Source organism: Aulonocara sp. 'chitande type north' Nkhata Bay, linkage group LG7 (assembly GCF_057382095.1).
Source record: "Aulonocara sp. 'chitande type north' Nkhata Bay isolate Kocher_YH1m ecotype deep benthic linkage group LG7, A_spYH_male_GT1.1, whole genome shotgun sequence".
Classification (NCBI taxonomy): domain Eukaryota; kingdom Metazoa; phylum Chordata; class Actinopteri; order Cichliformes; family Cichlidae; genus Aulonocara; species Aulonocara sp. 'chitande type north' Nkhata Bay.
In genome coordinates, this window is record NC_141350.1 from 55,729,188 (window position 1) to 55,743,044 (window position 13,857).

Sequence of the window (13,857 nt, forward strand, 5' to 3'; positions counted from 1 at the left end):
TCATTACTACTGCAGATTGCATTTGAAGGCTTTTCAGCACATCTTCAAACAGAGTTGGTGGAGTTGTGGATAGCTTTGTATATAGGTCTTATTCCAGTCCACTCCTTATAAAAGACATGTCTTATTCATTAAAACTGAGATTTCAGTGTTAAGAATTACTTTTTATACCTGAGACAAATTGACTGGTGAAAAGACGATGAAAGAAAAGGTATTGAAGTTAAGCTTACACAGTCTTTAATTGTTCCAAACTCTTAACCACATTCAGCATGCATTTAAATTTTAATGGTTTGCTCGAGCTTGTTGTGGTCATGTAGGTTGATGAGGGGAAAAACTGTTCTACACCCCTGGGTCACTCCGGTCACATCACCCAACTGTCCACATATTCACACTCCAGTCCTCTTCATAGTGTGGGAAAGCGTGAGTTAAATCCAGACCACTGCTCTGAGTACAATGGCCCAAAGGTGGTTATCTCATTGCCTGAGTCACTGATCAGGGTTTTGTCTTGTCACCTTTTTTCACTCAAGCAGCATCAGACAGCTCAATCCACTCCATCAGATCAGAGCTGCTCTCTCCATATCTCTCCTTTCCCTCCTTTTCTTTCTCTTTCTCTCAATAATGGTCAATCCCACATCAATACGCAAGGCTTCTTTCACTGTGTCCATTCCCCAAGGTGGCCTCATTACCCTAGGGTGTTTTGTTTGTTTGTTCCTTGGTTAAAGAAGCTGAATTGAGCAGCCGGCAGGGGTGGATTGGAGAGAGAGAAGGGCTAAAAAAAAAGGGGAGGGGGAATAAAGATGTGGTTTTACAAGGGAACAAGGGGCAGAGGACACAAGAGCTCCTGTGGCTCTGGAGAGGACAGATCAGCAATCACAGGGCAGGAGGCCATGGGAGAATGCTTGCATCAGTGATGATGATAATAAGAATGATCACAGGCAATATGATGCTGCCACTGATGATGATATATGTTGTGCTCTGTAACGCCATATGTACACGTTAAAGTGAACACACTGAATGTTGTTTTAGTGACTCCCAGGAATGCTGTCAGCTTGTTCATATGTGCAGGTAAATTGCGTGACCAGGCATGAGTGTTTACTTCAAGCATGCTGTCACAGACAATCTTTGAAGTGCTTTCCTAAATACTAGTCATAGGAGAGAGCATTTACTCACTACAAATACAGCCTGCTATTATTGCTCTAGTTTTACTGTTATTCAGATAATAACTCATTGATTAATTAAGTGAAGTGAAAAATACACTTCGGTTTAGAGAAAGGTATAGTACGTCAATCCTGATCATAGACTGTATGGAAAATATGGACGTATCTACCCTTGTTTTTGTGTTTTGGATTATTTTTTTATTTGTTCAAAAAGGCGTTGGCATACTTCGACAAATGGAGAGTTTTGGAAATTTATGAGCTGTTGCTAGCACTTTTCAGAAGATGCATTTTTTTATTCACTCAGTGTTCTGAGTACTATTTGCCAGGCATATCTGTCCTTTGTTGATCATCCCAGACACTGAGACAATGTTCCACATTTTAATAAGCTTATGTTTAACAAATATGTTGCTCAAAAGGAGATGTGCATCCTTACTAAAGCCCAAAGAGAGCAACAACTGAAATAACAATTAATTATTTAAGTACTTTTTGTAATAGAAAAAAAGGGAATAGGAGTGTAAAATGACAACTTCATAATCTCATAAAATCAATATATTTATGATTTTTGTATTTACTTATCATGTTAGTTGAGAAAAACACAAAATAAAGTACTTGTATTTGTTCTTTATAGAACTGATAACAAAACTGTAATCGGTTTTTTTTGTTGTTTTTTTTAGGGTTTTTGTGTTTTGTTTTGTTTTTTAAAACTAAGATATATAAAATTTTCAGATTACCTCTCAGCATTAGTAACACAACCGGTATTACCTCACATAATCACGCTCTTTGCTCTAACGCATTACGTATGGTGGGATTGGCCACTGGACCAAACAGAAACTCCATGTCAACACACTTTACAAGGACATGTTGCATAGAAATAAAGTCCCTGTGTACAGTTTTCATGAAGATACAATTTAACTATGGAGGCCAAACACATTTTTTCATACAACGCTGTAATCGGGCTTTTTAGCATTTAACATGGGAGTCATTCCTGGAGCCAACCTCTAATGGCCATTAGAGGAACATCAGTTTTTGACATTTCCAGATTCATTTTCATGCATGATTTTGATGCCTCGTAATGCCTCACTTCCACAAGAAGTAAGCAACATTTGTCAAGCAAATATTTCCTGTTACATAACCCAAACGTTTAAATGTGGAAATTGATTTTATCATTGGAAAGTCTTATAAAAAAATTCAAAGAGGTGTCAAATAGTATTAAGGTTAAAAATTAAAAAATGAAATAAAACTAAAAATAATACATCACAGTTGAAATCCAGGATAACAAAGATAACCAAAAAGCAAAGCAAGTGGTTATAGCTATTATTTCAAAAGGGATAATAAGACAGGGTACTTAATTCACCTCTTTATACGTTACACAGTGAACTGTTTCAAAACTTTAAACTGACCATCCAAGTTGTTAACATGTATCTTATATTTCTGCTGATTTCCTTTCATATTTGTGAATCTGAATAGAAAATGACATATTCACACCAACCCACACACGCACACACTTTACACTTAGCGAAGGACATGAAGGCCGATTAATTACTAGGAGTAGGTCATTTTAAATCTGGTGGAAGGACAGCCTGTTGTTCCTGCAGAATGGGTTGTAATTAAAGGAAGCCGAGCTGCAGCAGGCAGAAAAGGCCACACATCAGCCCCTCATGGGCCTAAGATGCCACTGATGGGAATTTATGGTTCCCCCTCGCATGTGTACGTGCCCACTGCACCGCTTCAAGCCTTCTAAATCACCTTGCAGCCTGGAAATAACTGTTAAGATGCAACAAAAGTGAGCACCCTTTATAAAAAAAACTGGAAAGTTTCCTATGTATAACAAAAAAAACATTAGCTGTACATTATGCAAATATAATATGTGTTCACTAAGAAGAGGTCACTAGGAGATAACGTGAAATATAGTCAATAGGTAGCAGTCAATAGAGGCAGACATCGTGCGTCACGTCCACAAGAAGTACAATTTAGTATAGACAAATTTGAGAATGCTCTCTTCCCAAACAAATAGTGAATTGATTTTATGACTCCTCTCCAGCGGGGGAAGGGGATTTATTTGAACAAGCCTAAAGTGTCTACAGTACTTGACTAGGCAATGAAAACGGGACACTACATATTAAACTATTTTTCTCTCCCTTTCCATAAAAATAATATTTTTTTCTCATTTTCTACTTTTCTGCAACATTCGTCGTCATTACATCCTGCCTCAAATACACATCTTCTTTTTTCTTTTGCTCCCTCCCTTTTTTGTCCCCTTCCCCTGAACCGCGCACACATCTGCCCGCTTTTACCTCTCTGGGAAAATTTTTAACACCTCGATTCCTCTCTTCTGCCGCTCAGTTCTTTCCCTATCACTCCATAAAACACTCCTTCTACCCGCTGCTTTCTGACGTCTCTCCTTCCACCTCCATCCATCTCCTCCTCAGTCCCTCCCTCCCCTTTCCCTCTCTATCCCCTCCCGACTACCCTACCACCACCACCACCACCTCTCTCGCTCTCACAGCCGTTCACTCCATTTTTCTGCACATGAGATTTGCCTAACAATAAGTGGCTCTGCCCAAGGTCAGATAAGAGAAGCACAGCCCAGGAAGCAACAGCCACTGTTTCTTTCATCCCTTTTTTTTCTCTCCTCTCTCTCCTCACAGCTTTCGAATTATCTCTGCAGCACATAATAATAATTACTGAGGACGGCAACATAGAGATAAGAATGCAGGAGCTGAAATGGCGAGAGAGAAAGAGAGAGGGGGGGAGGGAGGGAGAGAGAGAGAGAACGAGAGAAGGGGGACAGGTTAGAAAAACTATAGCAGCAAGAAGAAGCATAGTAAAGGTATATTAGAGAGGCTGTGAGGCATGAGAGAATGAGGATGGAAGGTAGAAGTCAGATGACAATGTAGAGACAGGCACGAGGAGAAGCAATAAAGGAAAAGTCCAGGGGAAAAAAGAAAAGGAAAAAAAACATGTTGGTGTTATTCCATATTTTTTTCACAGTCCAAAAAAATCCCACGACTAGACTAAAATCAACAATGTATTAGTCCTTTTAAAATAACTTCCCAGTGCTGGCCTTAAGCTATAAGGCAATTGGTTCCTACCGAAGACATAAAATGAAAAACAGCTCGCTGATATATGATTTAATTTCCGAAAGTAAATTTCCAAAGCTAGGGACTGTAATTTTTAACATATACTGAAAAGCAAGGATGAATTATAGAATTTGTTGGGGAACATTTTCCACTACCAATTAATGCGTAGTTTGTGCTCTGTTGTGAGTATTTACCAGTTCAATGTGACTGGGATTTATGTCCATATTGACTGATTCTGCAACTTATTTAGCTCCGGTGCAAATGTTACATGCCAGCAGTTATAATAATGCAACAACATGCTACTAAATGCGGCAGAGTGGCTGACTGATCAGAGTGATAACAACTGGTAACAACTGAGCTCTATGACACAGAGGAATGGGACACCGTATATCAACATAATCACGACGTCATTGTTGGTATGGGTCATTTTGGAGATTTGTTGCCACCTCAAACATCTTGTGCACGTTGGCGGTATTTCCCCACTTTGTTGTGAGCAGTGTTTGGTTCGTTACTCAATAAAAGTAATGTATTACAGATATTACACAGAACACTTTTCTTTAAAATAATCCAGAATGAATGACCTGAAATGAATTGTCTCATAATTACCATTTATCAATATAAACCTATAGACTACAGTCCCACACATCAAATCCCTATTCTAATGAGAACATCTTATGATCTTTCTCTTAGTATTTAGATATGAACACAAGTATCACATAGATATCACCAGTGATTCTACTGTACAAACATGAAGAGGTAGAAACAGACACTGCAGTCTGACTGCTCATTAGGTTGTTACCTGTTAAAGTTCAAGGTCTGGCTGGTGGGCTAGGGTCGCATTCACTCAGCTAACATCCCTCTGGGTTCTTGGCTAGTTTAGCATGAGCATGGTGTCTGTACATTTTCTTGCAACGACTACAGTTTTTGGAATAATCCCACTGTTCTGTTCTGCATGCAATTAACACTTTACCATCGCACAATTGTTCTGTTGTGGAATAAAAATGAATGCCTATATCCACACTCACACTGCACTGCTACTTTCCTCCTCCTGCACACAAACTGAAATCAGCTGATTGTAGCACATGTGCAAGTGGAACCGATAAGAGGAATCAGTAGGCAAGCAGACTAACCATTCCAATGAACTGAACTCCTGGGACCGTTTTCAGTTCTCATCCCTAGCCTATCTGGAAGCTTGCCGTGTAGTTTCTGTGAGTGAAATTGTATTGGTCAACAAAACTGCTAGCATATACAGATAACTCAGCACTCCACCCACTCCACTCCTGTCCAAATATTGTCACTTCATCTTCAGAGATTACACAAATCCGAGTGGGTGACAGTGCAGTGGCTACATCCATCCTTTATATACAGTCTATGGTTGACATTTAAGTGATAAATAATTCTAGCAGCTATATTGCCCTTAAGATTTGTCCATCAGCAGTAAAGGCGTAAATAGTGTTGCTTTATTTTGAAGCCACAATAACTGAAACAGAAGCTTTGGTTAGAGAGATAGTTGGGTCAACAAAATGATGGGTTTTGATATAACAGGCTGACAATGTCTAATAATTATATTCACCATTTTTCACCATCTTAACTAGGCAAATGTTTTTTTCTTTCTGATTCAAGTTCTTTGACTGTTATTCTTCTGGAACTGTGATTTTTAGATGCATTGGAAGGCACTGAGAATGGATGTTGTTCTACAATATGGGAGGAAGCTGAGAACGCACTTACAGTGGGGCAAAAAAGTATTTAGTCAGCCACCGATTGTGCAAGTTCCCCCACTTAAAAGGATGACAGAGGTCAGTAATTTGCACCAGAGGTACACTTCAACTGTGAGAGACAGAATGTGAAAAAAAAATCCATGAATCTACATGGTAGGATTTGTAAAGAATTTATTCGTAAATTAGGGTGGAAAATAAGTATTTGGTCACCTCAAACAAGGAAAATCTCTTGCTCTCACAGACCTGTAACGTCTTCTGTAAGAAGCTTTTCTGTCCCCCACTCGTTACCTGTATGAATGGCACCTGTTTGAACTCATCATCTGTATAAAAGACACCTGTCCACAGCCTCAAACAGTCAGACTCCAAACTCCGCCATGGCCAAGACCAAAGAGCTTTCGAAGGACACCAGGAAAAGTATTGTAGACCTGCACCAGACTGGGAAGAGTGAATCTACAATAGGCAAGCAGCTTGGTGTGAAAAAATCAACTGTGGGAGCAATCATCAGAAAATGGAAGACATACAAGACCACTGATAATCTCCCTCGATCTGGGGCTCCACGCAAGATCTCATCCCGTGGGGTCAAAATGATCATGAGAACGGTGAGCAAAGATCCCAGAACCACACGGGGGGACCTGGTGAATGACCTGCAGAGAGCTGGGACCAAAGTAACAAAGGTCACCATCAGTAACACACTACAACAGCAGGGAATCAAATCCCGCAGTGCCAGACGTGTTCCGCTGCTGAAGCCAGTGCATGTCCAGGCCCGTCTGAAGTTTGCCAGAGAGCACATGGATGATACAGCAGAGGATTGGGAGAATGTCATGTGGTCAGATGAAACCAAAGTAGAACTTTTTGGTATAAACTCAACTCGTCGTGTTTGGAGGAGGAAGAATACTGAGTTGCATCCCAAGAACACCATACCTACTGTGAAGCATGGGGGTGGAAACATCATGCTATGGGGCTGTTTTTCTGCCAAGGGGACAGGACGACTGATCCGTGTTAAGGACAGAATGAATGGGGCCATGTATGGTGAGATTTTGAGCCAAAACCTCCTTCCATCAGTGAGAACTTTGAAGATGAAACGAGGCTGGGTCTTCCAACATGACAATGATCCAAAACACACCGCCCGGGCAACAAAGGAGTGGCTCCGTAAGAAGCATTTGAAAGTCCTGGAGTGGCCTAGCCAGTCTCCAGACCTCAACCCCATAGAAAATCTGTGGCGGGAGTTGAAAGTCCGTGTTGCTCGGCGACAGCCCCAAAACATCACTGCTCTCGAGAAGATCTGCATGGAGGAATGGGCCAAAATACCAGCTACTGTGTGTGCAAACCTGGTAAAGACCTATAGTAAACGTTTGACCTCTGTTATTGCCAACAAAGGTTATGTTACAAAGTATTGAGTTGTATTTTTGTTATTGACCAAATACTTATTTTCCACCCTGATTTACGAATAAATTCTTTACAAATCCTACCATGTGGATTCATGGATTTTTTTTTTCACATTCTGTCTCTCACAGTTGAAGTGTACCTCTGGTGCAAATTACTGACCTCTGTCATCATTTTAGGTGGGGGAACTTGCACAATCGGTGGCTGACTAAATACTTTTTTGCCCCACTGTATATGTGTAGCACATGTTTTTTGGCATTTAATTTGGAGGACTTGTTTATATGGTAATACACAGAAAACATGACTTAGTAACACGAATAAACTAAGTATTTAAGTAATCATTTTTTTAGACTCTTTCATACCCAGACAAATTTCTTCATTAATTTCTGGCAAACTTCTGCCCGTGTGTCATCTAATCCAAGCGAGAAGTAAATCCAAGCAGACACAAAACAAAGGAAATTGCTTTCTCTCTTTTTAATGCTAACATGTGGTTCCATAGCATTTCTGCACCTGTGACAATACAGTCCTCGCTCTCTCATCAGACCTGTGCTCTGCAGGGGTCAAATTGCCATTTTGCCTCACGATGAAGTGTCTCCTAAATTGATTATATTTTCTCAATCACTCTGAAAAAGAAAAAGAAAAGAGGGCAATTTCTCTTCATGAGTTGTTACACCTGCACACACACTCATCTGCCTGGCTGACTGCTGGGTACTGGCAAAAGCTATAAACATGTAGAACTTGCAGGGTGTCAGTCAGAACACACATATTAAGAGTCTCAGAAATTCTGATTATCTTGGCTCACAGGAATGATTTCAACAAAAAGTCAAGCAAACACAAGCACCTACACAAGCACACATACACAAATTTGTTCCTCGAGCCATCCTGCCCTGCCTAACCCCTGACCTCCATATCGCAGGGAGCAGGGTAAGCTTCAAAGTCCCTGAGCTGCTGCTCCCATACCCCTCCACACACACGCACACACAAACGCTAACCGCCACTGCTCGCCACCTCCACCCACCCATGTCTCACCCCTCAGTACTCCGCCCCCAACCCCCAGAGGACCTGCTATCAGCTGGGCTGAGCCCTTCTGCACCAGCCTGATATCCACGTAGGACTGGAGGGAGGGGCACCAGCAGGGGTGAAGTACAGAGAGCTGTGATTTACAGTGAGAGACAGAGAGTGAATAAGAAGCAGTCTTTCTGTATTTCTATTTGTTATCGTGGCTCTGTCTTTGTGTGCACCTTCCATATGTGTGTGTGTATGTCCTTCTTTCTCTGTGTGTAGCGATGATTATCACTAATGTGTTATTACTTGAAATGATGGCAGATTAGCCCCCACCTCCACTGGCCAAACCATCCCAGTTCCACCCCCTCTCACCATCCATCCACTGCCCCAGTGTCACCTCTCAGAGTGCCGGCTATAGTAATGCCATTTTGACCACTTCTTATCTCCCAGCTCAGGCCCTGTCACCTGGGTGACCCATGAACTAACCATCAAGACAGAAAGAGAAGAAAGAGGAGTAGGAGGGGTTTAGCAAGTTTGAATGGATGACTTAAGAACATGAGGACAGAAAGGCAGGGTTTAGTGAGGGCGGCTTCTCTACTTCTAAAATAGCAGTGTTAGCAAAAAATGTTTTTGTTTGAGAAAAAGATCCAGCACAGTTAATATTTCTTCACTTTCGAAAAGAGAGCCAAAGAGAGATTTGTGGAAACATTCAAGCCTTTAAATGAAGGTCTCCCATGTCAAAGTTCACTGTCTTGGATTGTGCCAGAGCACTGTACCATAAGATTATAGATATATAAAAGATGGATGCAACCACAATGGCCCTCTTCCTATTGAAAAAACAAAAGTTGTATCCAAGATGGCCAACTTCTAAATGGCCACCATGGTCACCACCCATCTTGAGGAGTTTGCCCCCTCACATATACTAATGTGCCACAAACAGAACTTTAATATCACCAACCATTCCCATTTTATTACAGTTTATCCATATAAATGGCCCACCCTGTACTTCTCATACCTGTGGTGTTTCTGTGAAAACCTTTAAGGTTAGCTATGCATCATCAAGGGCTGCACAAGACTGAGGCAGTCAGCAGGCTGTACAGCAGGTTGCAAGACTCACTTCAGAAATTACAATGCTTTGAAATGCTTTTTATCATGACCATCTACTTTAACCTTTGGTGTCAAAATGTGAGACTTTGCAGACTTTCCCTTTATAGAGCCACATGAAAAGTACAATTAATGCAGTCTTGACGGTAGAGTTTACGTTGTTCCCTTACTGGTCTCCCTGTGTGTCCTTAAGTGTTATTCATTCTGTAAAGCTGTTTTTTCTTTGTGTCCTTATTTTAGTTATTGCTTCTCACTTTCCATTTTATTTTGACTGTCTTTTATCTCCTGTGTATTTCATTTAATTTTGCTTTCCTTTTTATCGTTGTCTTGATTAGTTTCAGCCAGCCCTTGTTCCCTAGCTGTGTCCACTTCCCCTAATTCTCTTGGGTGTATTTATAATTTTTTTTTTTTTTTAGATCTTTCTGTTAGCTTCGCCTCATGTGTTCACTGAAGAAGTTTAGGTTTTTGGTGTTTATTTTTTTCTCTGTGAACATTTGCTTCAGTATCATGGACTGCTGAAAATAATACATCCTAATTAATGCATAGTTTTCAGTTTAACCTGATTCCGAGTTCCCTGAGTAATTTCTGGGGACAGCTCTGGGAATTCCTGAGGAATAACAATTGATTGGCACGAGTCTGGGCTATGACTGTTTTGTGACAGTTGGTCAGAAACATGCTCATGAGGTCATTTTGTGGTGGTGTTTGTTCTGTTCCTCCTTGCACAAAGAAGTAGATACTAATCCTTCAGCTGGGTTGATGCTCTTCTAAAGCCCTACCTAATTCTCCCTTGTAACAGCCTTTCTCCTGGTATCTTTACCACACTCTTGAAGACACAGCAAATATTCTTGCAACAGAAAATATGGATGTTCCACCCTGGATGATCCAGTGTTTTTCTGGCATCCAATCATCTGGAATATTACCAGTTTTTCTTTTATAGTGTGGCTGCCAAAACTGAAAGAAAACTGGAGACTGTCACAATGAGGTTTAAATGTGACCGTATCTGTGTTTGATATGATATCCCTCTAAGTACCACTAAAGTCCTAAAAATTAGAACTAATTATGCTATTGCTGAACAGGTTGATTATGCATCCAAGATATTTATCTTGGAATGGGTTAGAAAAGATTAAATAGAAATAGAACTCATTGTGATCTTACACAATTACAACAACAGCAACATGGTGGGAGATTTCAGGCAATGTGGACTTATAGAAATATCATAGCCAGTTCTTCCAGAAAATACTGAGAAAGATACAATGCTCCTGGGGTCTGCTATGAATTTGACAGTGACTGTACATATGTACATCTGATTTGCATACTTGTCTGTGCAAAATCCAACACCCTCCTGTCTGATTTGGAGGCAGACTTTATCTCTATGTTTTTTCTCTCCAAATCTGCCAATGACTGACTGTTAACCCTTCAGAAATTTATCATTTGGCTGCATTGATTAAAAGATGAGTGAACTTATTATGCATTAAAGCATCATGTCAAAGCCCTGGCACGGCAAGATAGCGGCCTTATCTCGTCTCTACCTGATAAGAGACAACATGGGAGAGAGACAGGGCAGCGGCAGCAGCAGCAGGGTGGAGGGGGAGGCAATGAGCGGGTGGAGAGGTAGGCGAAAGAAGCAGAGCTGGAGGAGAGATACAAGACAGGAGGCTGGGGTAAAGGGTGGTGGGAGGTGGAGATGCAATTTAATGGAGAAACACAAAACTGAGGATATAGAACATTTAGAGCAGATGGAAGAGAATGAAAAAATTGAGAGGGATAGCAGAAAAATCTAATGTTGCCTCTGTCATAACATTAACCTCTTAACTTTGATTCTTATATTGCTTTTTCTGTCTGTATTTGAATTTTTCTCTGTTTTAATTTTTACTGTCCAGTGGCAGACTGGCAACTTGTCCCGAGTGTAACACACATTTTGCCCTAAGACAGCCACAACCTCAGCTGGCTAATCATAAGAGATGGATGAATGGATGGATGGATGGATGGATGGATGGATGGATGGATGGATGGATGGATGGATGGATGGATGGATGGATGGATGGTCTAGTGGCTTATCTTTCTTTTTCCCTCTCTCATTCTCTCTCCCTCTCGCTCTCTCTCTCTTCAGAAGGTGTAGGGAGTCATGAGGGAGACAATGCAAACACAGGCCCTCTGAATAGAGAATGGGAAGAAGACAGCTGTTGGAGATGACAGCGATGGCTGTTAAAACGCAATCTGTCTCTCTTCCCACCGGCCTGTTGCAGACACACACACACACACACGCACGCATTCATCTGCATAGACTGTGGCTCATGTCTTTTCACAGAGGCCAGGATGTCACGGTGACACTCCCAACTGTCAAACATGAGTGTGAGAGCACACACTTCACAGCATGTGTCATGACGCACACATATGTAAATGCGCAGTATGCGAACAATGAGCACACGATGAAACGTGTCTCTATGACACACCGGTGTATAGAAAAGGTATAACAATGGATTAACATGGCACAAGCATGAGAGGGTAAGTGAAGGCTATGTGAATTTCGTACCATATTGATCACTGGTGAAGGAAATATTAAACAATTACTTAACTCATTCACTGCCAGCCATTGGCCATTTTAAAACAGTGACTTGATATGTGCAGACTTCAACAAATTTACACAAGGGCAAAACTTTGAAGCTAAGACCAAAATAGTGTGCAAGTTTTGCTTATTTGTGCACAGAAGGAATGGCATTTAACTGGAAATATTCCTAACTACAGAGAGAGCAGGTTAAACATAAAACAGTGAGAGTGGGAGAGACTGGTTTAAAGTCTATTAGTCAGCCTGCAATCAGCACAAACAGCTAACTGATGGGATTCTGGGGTGGACAGAGCAATGTAAACGGGCAATTTGCTCTGTATCTGGCATCCTCATCCCCCCCATGGAGGAGTAAAGAGGTGTGAGGGAGGGGGTGCAAGGAAGAGGAAAAGCAAGAAATCGCAAGTAGCGACAATCCTCTGTCGTTTTTGTTGGTGTGTGTGTGTGTGTGTGTGTGTGTTGCAGTGTGTGAGCAGTATCTCAGACTGCATACTCCACTGACAGCAGGAGATAAACATAGGCCTGTGCTACTGACCACATGATTTATCAACATGAATTTCACCCCCATCCACTATCTCCCTCCTTCACTTTCTCACTCACTATGCAGACTCAGGTGGAGCTCGCATGAAAACGCACCAGTCCACTCATTAACTGTCAAAATGCACTAATGAGAAATAAAGAGACTGTCTGAATTTTCTGGATTGAGGAGAATGAGCAGCACACCAGCACACACAAAAGAAGAGAATGAAAGAGAGACAAAGAAAAGGAAGGGCAAGGCAGACAAAGAAGAAAATGTCAGAACAAACTTATTTTACAAAGATGACCAAAAAAAGAAAAACAGAAGACAGCATTAATCCGAAAGTATTAAAGATGAGAAGTGTCACAGACGTTGTTAAATATAAAGAGAAGGCCTTGCATTAAAGCTGTTTTCTTGCAGTCAAAGAAATATTCAGAGCTAGTGAGAAAACCTTGATGGGCACTCACTATTATGTACATGAATCTATGCACGTGCACATAGACGCACACACACCTTGCAATTAGACTGTTCCCTCTGCTCGGTTTGTGCGAGGGGGCTCTGGTGTTGAAAAGGGTGTTAATACCTTGTCTTCCTGCATCCTCACTCCTTCCTCTCCTTTCTTTATTTCGTTCCTGTTACCCCCCTCAGCTTCTCCCCCACTTGGAGCACGATTGGGGCAAAAGGTGCCAGACACTCTGAGCCAGACCAGGGACTAACTCTGCTGGAGAGGGAGAAAGAAATAATGATGTAAAGAGGCTTGGAATTGTGCGCGTGTGTGCGCGTGTGTGTGTGAGCCTGCGTGTGTGTACAAGCAGTTTTCCATGTGTCTGGTTCGAACAAGTGTTAGCCTGTTTACTTACTGTTTGGACTGTGTTGATTGTCCCCCTCTAACCTTGCTTTGCTTGATGAGAATGACTTTACAGAAGTGCTAACTAGAACCCAAATGCTAGCCTACAGATAGCATGTCTCCCTCCACAATCTACTTTCTATCTGATAAACCATTCAAAGGAAAGCTGAGCAGTGATGGCAGTGAAGAACGTTACACTGATTTGGACCATTAGAAAATCCCACCTGTGTTTCCTTTACAGGCATAATTTTTCTCTGGGCTAAGCTTTAAGATGACCCGTTCTACTCCTCAGTTTGACATTTATTTTTCTAGGATTCTACTAGAACAGCTTTGTATGACTCAGAGTTCAACATAATCCTTATTTATTATTTATCTTATACTAGGCTTCAATGCAAACCCACATTGCAACCTATGTCTGAAAAAAGCCATTTAAGCTCTTTTCCCTTCAAGGCCACCCTTGTTTTAAATCAACATCCTGTTTAAACA